The following is a 15,900-nucleotide window of genomic DNA, read 5'->3' as shown; positions in this document are numbered from 1 at the left end:
GGGCTCCCTAGGGGGCGACATTCCCCCTGTTTGAACACAACTGTTCTACACTTATATATGGCTCAATACACAGTATCTTCAAATGTCTTGACTCAAAGCCAGGGTCACACAATATATCAGTTTATCAACAGCTCCTATAGAGTGTGGCTACCTTTGTTGCAGCCCAGTCAGTAAAAGGCGCTCAGAGAAGTTGTGATTGGATGGTGATTGTAAAATAACAAAGAACAATCAGATTGAGGGAGGGATGTACTGTTTTCAGCTCTTCAGATATTTTGTGCTAGAACTTCAATCAGACCTAACCAGCAACGTCAATGATAAGGGATCATGCCTGCTCGACCTAGACACCCAAGCTGCTCCTCACTGATGAGGCCCAATGAGGCCAAAACATGTCTGGGGATCCTTCGGGTCTTGTGCAGAAAGGATGTGACCAAGCAGTTCAGACTGGACTGCCCCTTTTGGGGTGGGACCAAGCCTGATTTTCATATTGTCTTTCCCCTTTTGTAATGGTTTGGCAGGTGAAGAACGATGATCAGGAGGGTTTCCCAGAGCAATACCAGTGGTTAAGGTGAATTGTAAACCTTCCACTATCACCTATTTTTGGGTTGCTATAGTCACCCCAATTGGGATGGGTATGCCAAGACGCGAGTCCTATGCCTGCTGGGCCTAGAGACCCAAGCTACTCCTCACCAATGAGGCCGAACGAGGCTGAAACATGTCTGGTGATGCTAGTGGTCTCATGCAGAAGGAATCTGATCAAGCAGTTTGGGCTGGACTGCCCCTTTGGGGGTTAGACCAAGCCTGATTTGCATATGGGCATTACCCTTTTGTAATGGCTTGTCAGAAGAAGAACAATGGTCTGGAGGGTTGCCCAGACCAATTCCATATGTTAAGATACATTCTAAACTTTGCAGCTATCACCTCTTGTTTTGCTGAGGGATCATGAGAGCCATAGTCGAATATAGCTCTGTGGGCCTCATTACACGGAAGGCGGTGAACCATGGCGCTATTAGCGCCATGGTTCATGCCGGTAAAATACTGGCACCGCCCTGGAAGAAAGGGGAATTACCGCCTAATTCCGAGGTCCGGAAGGCGGTAATTCCGCCTTCTTCCATTGCCCTTCCCCATTCCCATTTTTGCCCCATAGGGCTCTATGGGAATGGGGAAGGTGCTAATTACGGCACCGTAAATTACGGTGCAGTAATTAGCTCCAAGGTCCCTTTGTGGGTTGGATTTTAACGCCTGCAAAAAGCAGGCGTTAAAGTCTCCAACCCGCAAAGGGACCTCGTAGTACGGCGGTAAGGGTTAACGGTCACCGTTACCATTAACGGTCACCGTTAACCCTTACCGCCGTCCATGTAATGAGGCCCTATGTCTTTTTGCTGTCAAGGGCTCCAAGGATAACTTTACTAAGCAGGCCTGTGTTGCTTGTGTTTTCTCAATCCAGTGTGTCAAACATGTTTCATCTTCATTGATTAGATGACCCAGTAGAACCCGGACCATAATTGAGTAGCAACTGGAAAGATGTGATTCATCTGCATCGCCTGCACAATCTCACAGTTATGCACAAGGGGATTATTGATACAATACCAACCTTGTTTTCTCGCAAAAACCAGGGTCATGATCTTGTGCTGGTGGATGACTTTTGGAGGGTATTCTCAGTCTGTAGGGGCCTGTGTTTGAAAATGTTGAATATGGAGTCCTACCATCACATCTTATAGTGTAGTCATGGAATAGAGTGGAATTGTGCACTTATTCAAAAAGGGCAGTAGAGTGGAGTGAGTCTGTTGTTGCCTTATCGACTTTGACAGAAATAGTGGTTGAATTCCCTCATCAGAAGACTTCTGTCTGCATAGAATCAGTGAACAAAAGAGCACAAAGAAGGCAATTACCCTGTCTCTTCATTTCGAAATCTTAAGGTAAGTGTTGCTTCATGAGTCAATGTCAGATAAGGAAAAACCGGCTCAGAAGTGACCACCGTTTCAAAAAATATATTCACATTGGCTATAAAGTCAATTGTTAGACGAGCAGACTGAACCACATTTGCCCACATGAGTTAAAAAATGTTTTCTATGTTATTAAATCTTCAATAAACACAAGATATAAGATAAAAAATATACACAATATTTCAAAAATAACAAAAATGTAATGGCCTAAGTCTAATACATTTCATTAAAACATCTTAAAGTGGGGATAGTACAAGTGTACATGTATTTACATGGCACAATTCTTTTGGAAAACAGAGCAGAGTAATACTGTTCAAAAGACCTCGGGCCTCATTAAGAGGTGGGCGCAAAGGGATTACCGGCACCGGTAAGGACACCGGTGCTGGTAATCCCTTTGCACCCTATTCCATGTTCCCTTAGCGGGTCCCTCCCTTAATGCCTGGTTTTGCCAGGCGTTATGGACGGGACCCGTTAAGGGAATCCGGGGTCAATAACAGTACCACAATTTGCGGTACCGCTATTGCCGCCTTCCCCCTTCCTATTGAGCCCTATGGGGGTTCAAATGGGAATGGGGAATGGATCTGGTGAATGGGGATTTACCGGTCCGCTGACCTCGGACCGATAAGATTGCCCTTCACCAGACCAGAGTCGGACCGATTGTGGTGGCAGCCATGGCGCTAATAGAGCCATGGCTACCTCCAAACTCGGAATGAGGCCCCAACTCTGTCAGAAAAATCTCAAGCTTTATTGATGGTCGACATATGTTTTGGCTTATGGCAAAAAAGATCAGGCAGTATCACCACATGTCTGTCTTTGCTAGTGTAGCTTTCTTCAGGACAGGAGAAGCAGTATATATCTAATAGATTTGTATCACATACTTGTAGTATGTTTGTAATTGTTTCGGTTATCAACCCACTATAAATTAACATAAAAATCTGTGTTCAGAAATGCAAATCATTTTCTAGGCTAAACTTAAATTTTTACAATGTATATTAAGAAAGACTCATAGTAGACACCAACCTTAGAAACTTTGAAGAGACAGATCAGAGACTTAAGAGTGGAATATAAATTTCCACAATTTAGAACACAGTTGATGTGGTCAATCTTCAGTTTTCAGAGTCTCAATTATATTGAGGGACATATGATTCTGTAAAAAAATTGGCGACACAAATGTCTTCATTACTTTTCATTTTCCATGCTATTACTGCATTTATAAAAAAAAACTTGTTTACAATTTGCTCACCTATTCATAGGTTTAGATGCTTTTTGAGGAAATTAGAAATGTGATCCTCTTCATTTGTTTAAAGTCATAACACCTTTTAAGATGACATGATGTTTAAAGGGCCTATTCAGAAGATGAAAGAGAAAAGGAGACAACATTCTCAGTAAGTGTGAGATCAGAGGATGTTATTCTGTTATTTTAGTCATAACATTCTTTCATTTCAGAAAAAGATAAATGTCAATGAAATGAATGAGGAGGACAGATCTAAGTACGTAACTTTCATATTTAATACTTCCAACTCATAGCAACGTCCGTGGTCATATTTTCTTGAAAACTGTAGTCAATATATAATGGCCGTTGGTGAAAGAAATCCCAGAGAAATGATGTTACTTTCATTTGTTCACAATTGCTGTCGCCATCTATAATAAACAATAAATCGGTGAGACAGATGAAGGGGGTTTGATCTTCCTAATCTAGTATCGATCATGTAAGTTACATCGGTACATTTGAATAAAACGTTAATTACCTTTAGTGTTCTGTGCCGAAGGAGAAGCCAACCAGGAGTTAATTCCGTAATCTATGTGTATTACTCGTCTTAACTACGAATAAAGGAAAAACGGGGAAGGCTCAACCACACCAGGCTTTAGGGACCTTCTTTCATCTTATTTGCAAAAAGAAAGGATTTCGGTTTCTAATAGGCAAGAGACATTGTATTAGAATGTTACTTTTAAGACAGAGAAACACAGCGTTTTATAGTTTTCATCATTATGTGTTACGTAAAAGTAATGCCGGAAGATTGTAATTTACCTCACTGAGTGTTTAATCCGAAGTATCCACCGAAGCTGCGCGCGTCTGTAGTTTACAATCTCATGTGTGTTTATTTTTCTTTTTTCTTAAGATGCGACCAGAAGTGAAGCAGAAGCCGCACTTACTCGTGTTTCATGCTAGAAGGCTTATTTTAGCAGGATGACGGATCTGTCGCACTGCCATCTTGGATGGACTTATTTGGCTAAAGGAACTCAACTTCATTTAAAGATGTTATAAAAGAGGAAGATGGTTACTCTTTTGAAACACGCTTTTAGTTAAAATTAGTTTTTAGTTTTTAATTTGACTTTTACTAGAAAAAGGACCACGTGCTATGATATATTCGGAAGAGTGTTTCAGGGAGGAATTGCCTATACATTGCAGGTTATCAGACTTGAGAGGAACAATAATTTTCAAAAGAAAAGCGTACTCAGTAATAAACCACAGCCATCAATTTAGTGCAACAGAAAATTGCAACAGGAAATATTTACCTAAGGTATCCTGTCTTGTAATAATATTCTGGTTCTTCTTCTTATGAGATCTTGGATTCCTTTAAACTAAACATACACGTATGTTCTATGTATGCTCATGGAAATAAAGACCACTCGACTGCCGAGTTTAGGCCATATTTTACTGTTTTTAAGTTATAAATCCATTTCTGTTCACTTTTTGTTAACTGGAGATCCCTGTTACCTCTACGTGGCGGTTTTGGGACAGTTTGAATAATAAACCAAAACAAATCGGTGTGCAGATCTTCTTTTTGTACATAGTGAGCTACCATCACTTTGTTGTGAAGTTTGTTTTGTAGACAAGTCCTATGCTCGCATAATTTTTGTTTCACAGGGCTTTTGGTCTTACCTATATATAAAAGATTACATGGGCATTTAATGTCATACACTGCCCAAGGTGTGTTACAATTCAGAAAAGATGGTAATGTCCCCTTGACATCATAGAGGTCGATCATCTTGATGTTCTTTGTGAGTGCACAAACCAAACACGAGCCACATTTGTAGTGGCCCATTGCAGGTGGAAGCGACCACAATGTCATTTGGTTCCTGGGATACTCTGTTATGTTAGGGTAAGTGTGTACATGTTTATCTTTCAAATTTGATTGCCTTTTAAAGGCAAAATGAGGTGTTGGTGGATCAAATTCTGGGGTCTTAACAATATGCCAGTTCTGTAGGATTGTCTTCCTTAGATAATGGCTTATAGGGGTAAAAGTAGAGACACACACAATTTTATTTAAATTGGTCTTATTGGAGGGATTTAGACATATATTACGGTCTGTGCGTTTTGCCCTCCTATATGCTCTCTGTATTGTCTTATGTGGATAACCACAATCTCGTAGACGCTCTTTTAGGATTTTTCCATGTATGTAACAAATGTTCCTGTGACCTCCTGATCTTGATAATTCAAACAGCAGAAGAGGTAGCAAAACTACAAATAATAGAAAAACATTTCTAACTTCCTCAAAATGTATCTAAACCTATGAATAGGGGAGCACATTTTAAGCAAGTTTTTTATACATGCAGTAATAGCAAGGAAAATTAAAAGCGGAGTGTTTGCCGAGTGTTTGGCAAAGGTGAAGGTGAAGCTCTGCTACCTGTTCCCTGGAAAGAAGGAAGTCACCCTGACTGGAGTCTGTTCTTTGTTTTTACTATTTGAGACCACAAAAACCACTCATGGATGCGGAGTGTCACGCAGTGTTTGCCGAGTGTTTGCCTATGTGCGAGCAAATGGACCCTGAAATACCCGGACACAAGATGCAAAATCTGATAAACACCTTTTTTTAGAAGGGATTTGAGAAATTGTTATGACTCTATCATCTCAAACAAAAGGCGCCGAAAAAGTGGAGATGAGAAATGAAACAATCATTGGCGTGCCAGCGAGTGAGTCTGATACCACTCAGACTACTGTAGGTGAAGAACAAAGAGACATACCATCAGTTACATCTAGTCTGGACACGACGCCGGCACCTACTCAAATGCCAATGTCCTCCGAAAATTAAAACAGTCAAAAAATTCCATGTGAGAATATCAACAAATCTGTAAACCTACAGATAAAGCTGCCACAAGTTCCTTTTCCATATTCGACCAGAACACAACCAAAAAGGTAGAATAAATAAAGTCAATAAACCCACAAAAGAAAAATCTAAAAAGCGCTTGCAAAACAAAAAATGTGAAAAATAAAGAAAAGAAAAAGATCTGTGGCTCTAGGAGTTTCCTTAGAAATGTAAAAATCACAGCTGAAGACGAGATACCAAGTACTTCTGCTATGCCGCCATCCAGCAGCAAATCACTAGAGACTTTGGTCCAGCTGGTACCAGGAAAGAGCATGACTGTATCTGTGTCTTGTGACGACTCTAGTATATATGATGGCAGCTTACAGGAACTCTTAGACTGCTCGGTCTATGAAACCAAAAACTTGCAAGGAAATGAAACTCAAGAAAGGGTGATTATGGATTTTAATATATACAAATCCAAAGAAGTATGCATAAACCCTAAAGAAAATAACAAAAAAAGTGAAGAAAACTTCTTAACCATGAGTGAAACATTGCAAAAATTCACAGCCAAATACATAGAAACGAGTAAAGAACTTAAGGAAATTTACATGCCTAAAAAGTCACCACCTGAAAATCTGAACATCGTTCACCAAAAAAATACAGGAAATGAGATAAGGACATCAATTGAAAGACAAGGAAACTTAAGAAAAACCAGACAAAATAATAAATGGACTAAACCAAAACCACTGATAAACACGGTTGTGGTACTTGAGAGAATGTCAAGAAACTCGGATGGGCTAATATTAAATAGATCAGCCATCATGAAGATCCTACAATACATTCCTCAACTAAAAATCATAAAATCAGAGGAAATTTTGTCAGTAAATTTCTCCGTTGGAGCACGTGTTGACCTATTTGAAATTGTGAAAAACTCTGTTATACTTGCCTCTATTATGTTAGAGGTTCACGAAAACCTCAGATTATTAGGCTTTAAGATTACAAAACTAGACGCCAACCAAATTGCTGATGAAGAGTCTTGGGCCTGTGAAAACAGCAAAATTGAGCAAATCAATAGAGAAATTCCTAAAGTTGGCGGAGCATAACAAGATAAAGCAAGAACTGAGACTGTGAAACCTAAACAGAGAGAGATCTCTGAAAGCGACCAGAGCCAATTTTGTAGTAACAGTAATAAAGCAGTAAAGCAAATTACAGAATCATCAAAGGATGATGAAAATGGAGAACTAAACCAAAGGCATGAAAAGGAACACTTAAATAAAATAAAAGTAATGATAAAAAGAAATCAAAATACAGTTGAATCAAATAATACAATGCAAACACCAAAAGATGATACAAAGTATTGGAATTGGCTAGCTGGCACTCTTGCCATGAAACCGAAATTGTAGCCACCCAAGAAATCCGGAGAAGATCAGTGGAAAATAGGAAGCTGGAATACTAGAGGATTCGGTCATCTTTTCAATGATTTCAATTCAATTCTAAACAATCTTGAAAATATATGTATACAGGAATCATGGCTGAAAACTGCACCCATTAAGGATGGATACACCGTGTTATGTAATCCAGCGAAAGGAGGCTTGATTGGAAGACCTTCTGCAGGCCTATTAACCTTAATTAAAAATGGGTCTGGAATAGCGGTGCTTGAATCTACAAATATAAACCCGTAAACCCGTATATACAGGCAACATTAGTGCAATTTCAGTCTGAATTTCCAAGGTTGACACAGACCTTATTAATATTGAACGTTTACTGGAATCCCCTAAAAAATGAAAGTGAGCAATTTATAGATCAAATTATGGAATGTTTGTACTGTTAAAGAGAAGTGTACGAAGACATAAATATTCTCATCTCTGGTGACCTCTATGCAAACTTTTGAGGCAAAAAGATCTACACAAAATGAAATAAATCAAAGAAATTGACAAAAATGCAAACATGGACAAATATGGAATGACTAAATGGATGCGAGGAGACTGCACAGATTAAATGGAAATACGAAGGGGGACATTCCGCATAGCAACACCTTGACCAATGGCAAATTGAGCAATATATTGGATTATATGTTTGTTTCTGAACAACTGTTAGTGAAAGTCCAGAGATTTCGAGTAATATCTTCCATCCACAGTGATCATGACCCAATTATCAATGTGATCTCGCACTAGAAGACAAAACAAAACCGGGTATGGGATATTAAAATTGAGTTGGAAACTGGATTAAATCACCTAAGGTTGAAAAGAAATGATTTCGACACTGTATTGCAAAACCTGGACAAGTGGCAAACTAAAGAAAAAATGTCTGTAGAATATGACACGCCTCTACAGATTTTTAAACAAAGTACAGGAAAATATATGAAGCCGAAAGTCAGAAAATTACATATGTACGACCCAGAAGTGATGATACAAAAGAAACAATTGCGGAAAGATCTATATGCACTAAAAACTCAAAATATTAAAGGAAGAAAAGAACTGATTCGGAAAAGAAAACAAAAATACGAAAATTGGCAGAAGTCACACAAAATGCAATTTCTGAAAAACGATTCTGAAGTCATGCAAAAAGCCATAAACAACACAAACAGCAGAACACTATGCGACTTGCTAAATGAGAAACAATCAGCACCAGCCCTTTTGAATCCCATTCCAGAAATTTGCTGGATGGCGCACTTCACAAAATTGTTCAATGATACAGAAAAACGCATTTCCAAAATGATATAAAAGAAAAAGAAGCCGGACCCTGTAATATTAGCTTCCATAATGAAGATATAAAACTACTGATCCCAAAAGCAAGTTCATCAAGAGCTCCAGGGCCAGATGGCTTATTTTGGTGTTAAAAGAAGATCCTGATGAATGGGCTATTTTTTGTGAAAGGTTGTTCAAGAGAATCATCAAGCTGGGGCAACTGCCAAAATCGTGGAGGTCAGCCATCGTTGTTCTTATTTTTAAAAAAAGGAAATCGGATGCAACCTAAAAATTACTGACCGATCGCACTGTTTGACTGTGTTGGAAAGATTTTTGCTACACTCCTGTTAATACGATTCAAAAAGTGGATTAAAGATACAAAAGCCAGTAGGGCTTTGTTGAAAATGTAGGGTGCAGTTTAAATCTCCTGATACTAGGATTGATGAAAAAAAGAACATTTACAAAGAAACAAAAACTGTACACAGCCAGCATTGACTTGCGCCAAGCTTTTGATAGCGTAAAAAGAAAACATCTTTGGGAAAAACTATACACAAATGGTTGCCCCACAGACCTCCTGAAAGCAATAAAGGAACTGTACACCGACACCTCAATAAGAGTCAAAATAGATCAAGGTGGAAACCTATCAAAAGAAAACAAAACAACGAAAGGCATAAAACAAGGCTGTCTGCTATCTGCTACTCTCTTCTGCTTTTATATCGAAGATCTGCAATACTCTTTGGATAACAGTAGAACCTTTCCACCAAGAATAAACGGTAGACTGGTTAACCATTTATTATATGCAGACGACCTGATTATATTAGACCACACACAAGTTTGTCTTCAAAGAGCCTTAAATCAGATAGAAAAATATATAGAAAAAAGGATCTAGAAATAAATGCAGAAAAGAAAGAAATATTTATATTTGGCGACAAAAGATGGAAAAAAAGCAAGAATGAGAAATGGTCTGTGAACAATAACAAATAAAGCCATATAGCGAAATGAGATACTTGGGTAGTCAATTAAGTGGGATAAAAAATGAAGAACCCTGGAAAAAGATGCTAAAGATGAAAACAAAAGATATGGGAAATTTTCCCTCCGACGTGTAATAATATTCTAAAGACTTAAATAATACCAACATTAACATATGGAGGAGAAACTTGCATGAATATTCCAGAGGATTTCTGGAATGCCTTGGAAGGGCTTTTCTGGATAAATATCCTGCTGATACCGAAAGCCACACCGCTGACGATAATTCTCCATGAACTCGGCCTTACTGCTCTACATGTATACATCAGATATAATAAGCTGATGCTATATAGAAAAACAATGAGCAACTTGATGCCACATCAATTTGAATTATTCTGTGAAAATAACAATTTCACAGAAAAGGTGGTCGAAGAATAGAAAAAAAAATGATCGAATGGGCGAATGTTTGTGGTATAAAAGGGGTGCCCACACCATTTCCCCTCCCACCGTTATGTCCAAATCTTTTGTGTAAGGAACCTTCAAAATTGCCCCAGAAAAACCCTGCATTTCAGAATTTCGTCCCGAGAGCGGAAACCGGCCTTCCATAAGATTTTCTGCTCATGAGTCCACCATGAAGATGAACTGTTTGTTTTGAAACTCTGCCCCCACCAGTGGTTCCTCGCCTGGACATAGGGTAGTCGATAGGACTGGACACGCAATTGCTCTCTGTGGGCTGTCCTAATTTGGGTATGTATTTGTTCTTGAGACAGAAAAGACGCTCTCTCCGATCATTGCTGTTCCAAGGAACGGCGCAGGTACGCCATTTGCGGTAGTTGCGAAGATATTTGTGGGGGTGCTTCCCATGGTGTTTTGACGTGGTAGTTGTTGTTGCATGCTTTGTTGTGGTGCTTGTGGCCCTTGTGGTATTTGTTGTGTTCCCTGTTGACAATTATTATAATATTGCCACCCATCAGTAATCCATAAGGGCTGCCCGGATGAGGGTGACCAAAGTGCTGTTCATTTTCAGGTCGTTGTGGCCCAGAATAATATCCCATGGGTCGGGCGTGGCATTCCCGTGAAAAATGTCCGCATCGCCTGCAGTCCCAGCATGACCCTTGTCCCCCTCCCTGAGGTCCCTGTCCTCCAAACCCACCTCCCTGCCCCCTGTACCACCTCGTCCTCTTCCAGGCCTTCCCTGCCACTGGGGACCCTCGTATTGCTCCTCGCCATCCCATTGTTTCTGCCCGTGTGCGGATCATGTTGCTGCCATCCTTGCCATTGAACCTCCTGACCCCTCCTCCCCATCTCCTTGTCTCTCAGTAGGCAGGGCTGCTGTTACAGCAGCGACCTTCACCAGTTAATTTTGTACAAGTTTAGCCTCGTCTGCCAATCTCCTCTGTACAATTTATTTTTCTCTTTCTTTGATCCACCTACAATAGTGTACTATAATGCTCTGTATTTCAGGCCATCCTTTGGCTTCTATCCCAGCAATCTTATCTAGTGCCTTCTGTATCTCCTTTGGGAGGCCTTGTTTCATGATAAACTAGAAAAGGGAGGTGGATTGGTCCGATGCCGTGCCCGTCTCCGATCTCTACAGGTCCTGCACTCAGAGAATGTACTGCGCAGCCTCTTCCTCGTCCCCCATGGTGCATTGCATCACCAAATGTAAATCTGGGGTGTCAGGGAAGGTTCTCTGCAGTGCATCCCATACCTGAGCCCTTACATTATTAAATGCTGACCCATCATGGAGGTCACAATTTGTTGTAACTCCCGGGAAACCAGCCTTCTCCCACAGCTGATAACAGCAAACTCTTTACGTCCCCTATAGCCAGCAAGACCCCAGCAGTATGCTTTTCAAAAGTGTATAATCATTTTCCCGCCCCTCCTGAAAGTGGAGGCAATGATTTTAACCAATTATTCTTGTCCATCTGTGCCCATGGCATGTAATGGGACCTCCTTGCTCCTTTGTGAATGAGGGGCATTTGCAATTTTGGTTTACTCCCTTTCTAACTTACTTTTACTCCTTTTACCTTGCCCAATGACATGTTACCCAACCTACTCCGGAGCCTCCCCTGCCACCTTTGTCTTACCACCCCATCTTCCTGCTCTTCTCGTAGTGGTAGAGGCATTCCTGCTGCCGCTGCTCTTTCCTCATATTCATCTAGATCGCTCCACACCTCATCTATCTCACTGTCTGATTCTACACTTCCCTGTTCCTCCCCTGCTTGGCTACCTTCCTGTCCTACTTGACTATCCTTATGGGGGTATTATTAAGGTGAAAGAAAAACTCCCCCGATTTCCACTTGTCTTCCAGCTGGCTAGATGGGTTCCTGGACGGGAGTGACGATGGTGTTGGTCTGCCCGCCGAGACGGATGGCGGTTCCCCTCCCTGAGGCAACATTTCGCCCCTGTGACATAATGCTCTCAACTGTGTCAATTCCCTTTGTGTGGTAGCGAGTTGTCTTTCTAAATTATAAGTTAGTTGTGCGAGATTTACTGGAGGGGCACTTGTGGGACCATAAAACCCTCTAGGGTTGAAGGGGGGGGCTGTCGCTGTGGGAGTAGAAGGTGCATTTGGCGCAGGCAAATAAGAAGGGTCACTGTACCCCGCAGCAGGCCTAGTTAACAGTGGGTAAAGCCTAGTGAGTTCTTCTTCCCCTGTTTTTAGCAATTTCCCCTCATCCACTTCTCCTCCGCCCCTGCTGGGGCTGGTGCCGTTTCAGGCGGCACTTCCTTGTCTGCACCACTTACAGGGGATGTTTCTTCAAACATTGGCCCGAGATCTAACACTTTGCGTCTATTTTGAAGTTGCTTTCCCCGGTACTTTGCTAATAGGTGGGTTGTCACAAGATCTGATATTCGTTTGTCGAAAGACCCTCCTTCTGGCCACACTTGGGACAATCCCTCTCCCTTTATCTCCATGAGCCACTGGTCATGGTACTTCTGTATTTTCTTGCTGTATAGGGGGAGGTGCTGGCAAATATGGGATAATGGTTCCCTGCTTCACTTTCTTGTACACTCGAGTATGTGTTGTGCGTTAAAAAACAGAATCGAAAGTGCGCTTCTGTTTTACCTTATAACAACTTAATAAGCAACGTGCAATGTCACCGTTTAAAACATTTTCGACTCCACATATATAAAAAGCAGAATTTAAACCAATTACATATAGGTCAAATTCACAAATACTCTTTAGACATACCGACACAGTTGACTTTAACAACAGTTAAACATATAACATAGATTTGCTGACTTTTTAACTACACCCTCATCCTGTCCTGGATCACAGTATTATATTCTTCTCCCACACTCACTCTCCCTGCCCCCTTCCCTGAGCCCCTTTCGGGCTGACCTCTAAAAGAGTTATGTGCACCAGAAAAAGAAGTCGCTCATATCTCCCGAGTCTACTCATTACACAAGACTCCAACGTTTTTTCTATTTTATCTCCACTTATTTCCCGCACTGGTCGAGACAATGCTAAGTGGCGCCACCTTCCACCCCCTTTCAGAGCTAGGTTCCCGTACCCTTCCCGAATTCTGTTACTTCTATATTCACAACCTAATGGCCATATAAAGAAAAGAGAAGAAAAAGCCTACCAGTTACACTCATACAAGCCCTATACCCTAAATCTGACTCCTCACTATTCCCTCAGCATTACCCTTATACTCGTTACCTCCTTTTTAAATCTCCCTCCTTTGAGATTCTCGCAACCAATTCTCACGTGTCCGGGGTGATCCGAGAGCCTCTGTTCACGGTCTATCCACAATCGGGGCCGCACCCCAACCAAGCCGTGAACCGCCCTGGCGAACAGTCGGGTATTTGCAATGGCCGGGATCCTTGGAACCTCTCTTTGTGCGCGCACTGGTCAGCCTCAGGTGGCAATGGTTTTGCTGGGGAGGATCCCAGATCTCACTGCACAACACGGGGGTGTCTCTCGGTGCACCCTCAAATCACGTCCCAGGGGTCACCAAGTGAAGGTGCTCACTCCCCACATCACAAATAAAACTCAGAATAATGGACACATCCCAGTAGGGAATGAGACCAGGAGATTGGTTGTGAGAGGCAACCAAGTTTACATAAGATTCAGCATCCAGAGAACTCTGCTGCTTTGAGAGCGCTCTGGCAAACAATACAGATACAATACATTTTAAAGGGTTACAGCGTCATCTGTGACGATTTCTATACAGTCTAAAAGTTACATTTTGATTGGTGAGGGAATGGGCTTGAGTATAGTGCTGTAGGGGCCGGCTCCACGAGATTGGTTAGTGGCTTGGCGGGATGTCGGACATCACATGGTTCATCTGGGCCGGTCCGTGCGAGGTGAAGGTTGGGTCAGGTCCGGAGAGCCGGCTGGTTCCGGCTAACTAATCTACACACTTATCCTAAGACATACAGTAAATAATGATCTTTACTACACCTTTGATATTTTACGAGAGGCCTACAAATTGTACACATGTGTTTGCATTATCGTACTTTAGTTCACTGGCCAGGTGAAGGGTGTGGGGGTCTTGCCCCCCCGGTAAAATGTGGGGGGTTGGAGTGATAGCTGTCAGGTCTGGCGCATCAGAGCGGGAGGGGGTGAAATGACACATGTTAGTTTTAGGACAGAATATACAGTGACAGGGGTCTGGTTTTATTGGGGGCACTCTAGGGTGGTCAGCAGGGAAGGGTCACACTTCTGTTACATCAAAAGAATATCTTTGGAGGGGCACAGGGTTGAACAGGCAGTCATTTTCCAACAGTGGTGGTGAGAGGTGCAGGAGCAGGTTTGTTGAGATAGATGGGGCACAAGTCATGGTTCGTCCTGGTCACACACAGGACAGTGATCTCAGAGGAAGGGTGAAAAGAATACACTGTTTGCTCACAACAATTTGTGTCAGATCACCCGTGAGAAAGGGATTTGGGAGGCACAGGCGCGGGAGGAAAAAGGTAGGGGCTGTCATTGCTTGCTGTGTGTGGCGCTTCTGAGGCGAGAGAAGGCTTCACAGATCTCAGAATCCGGCCTAGTCCAAAGATGGAGTCGAGGGTACACAAAATGGAGTCCAAATGTGTCTTGCAATAGCCCCACCTCTGCATGTGCCAGGGACTTGTCCCCTGAGGCCACAGAAGGGCAAGGGAGGCGTCCCTCCACTAGTGCAAGAGCAGATGGTCCCTTTCGCGTAGAATGTATGGGTGGGGCTAAACCGACCCACTCCTTCCTTACACAGGTATTAAGGAAGACGTGGAAAGGAACACTAATGAGGAGGTGCATAATATTATTAAAGAGGAAGGGGAGACAAACCTTAAAGAGGAAAAATACAGAGGAGAGGGAGATCACTGCTAAGGACGTAGTGGAGTGGAGTCAAGAGTTGGTATGAAGGTGGTGGAACACCAGAAAGGAATACGTGGAAAGCAGCCGGGGGAAAAAAGAAAAGGCGAGCAAGCTGCTAGTGGAGACAGACAAGGGAACATGACCTACATTCAACAAGTCTGAATTGGGGGACAGACGAGCAAGCATGTGGGAAAAAGATGAGGAGGTGGAAAAGAGAGCAAAGAATGAGAGGATAAAAAGGTTAGAAACATCCCTAAGCTTGAAGTGGTACTGAGGGTTGAGTTGGTGGGATCCAAAGTTATTTATCACAGAGATAGAGGGAGAGCAGAACCACGCAACCAACATCCCGTCAGGCAACACTGTCCCACCGTCCTTGGTGGGAGCTTCAAGTCATGGTCTGGCAACATAAGCCTGAACCCCTGCCTCTGTCTAGTCTGAATGAGTGTCCATGAAGCTATTATATAAAGATTGTTTTTGTCACTTGGAGATGTTTTAAACTAACATATTTTAAAATCAAGAAAGAAGTGTTGGGAAGACTCAAACTCCCTCAACACTGTGAGTGACTATGATTGGCCTAAATATCTGGGAGTACATCCAAATGATAATGTAATCCAGAGATATTTTAAGTAGAACCTAATGTATAGTTTTTGAGGTTAATCCTATGGTTAATCCCACAAGAAATCATCCTGATCTCTTTATTTCTGTTGACCTCCCACAAACCAAAACCAGAAAAACATTTTTGTCAGAGTGTGGCATTTTGAGGGAAAATTGAAAAGGTTTTAAATACATTGGTATGTAAATACAATAAAGCCTCTGGGATATGTTTTGATCCTGCACAGCTTTGTGACAACCATTACTCATCTACATAAGGCTCTACCATTATTTCAGAGGAAAATCAGGGACTTATAAAGAAGGGGGAAACAACAAGCTCAGATGTTTTTTTTAGTAAATTGTGTTTGGTGAAAAAG

This window comes from Ambystoma mexicanum, chromosome 1q, assembly GCF_040938575.1.
Source record: "Ambystoma mexicanum isolate Mex_15411 chromosome 1q, UKY_AmexF1_1, whole genome shotgun sequence".
In the NCBI taxonomy this organism is placed as follows: Eukaryota; Metazoa; Chordata; class Amphibia; order Caudata; family Ambystomatidae; genus Ambystoma; species Ambystoma mexicanum.
Note: the sequence above shows the minus strand (reverse complement) of the source record.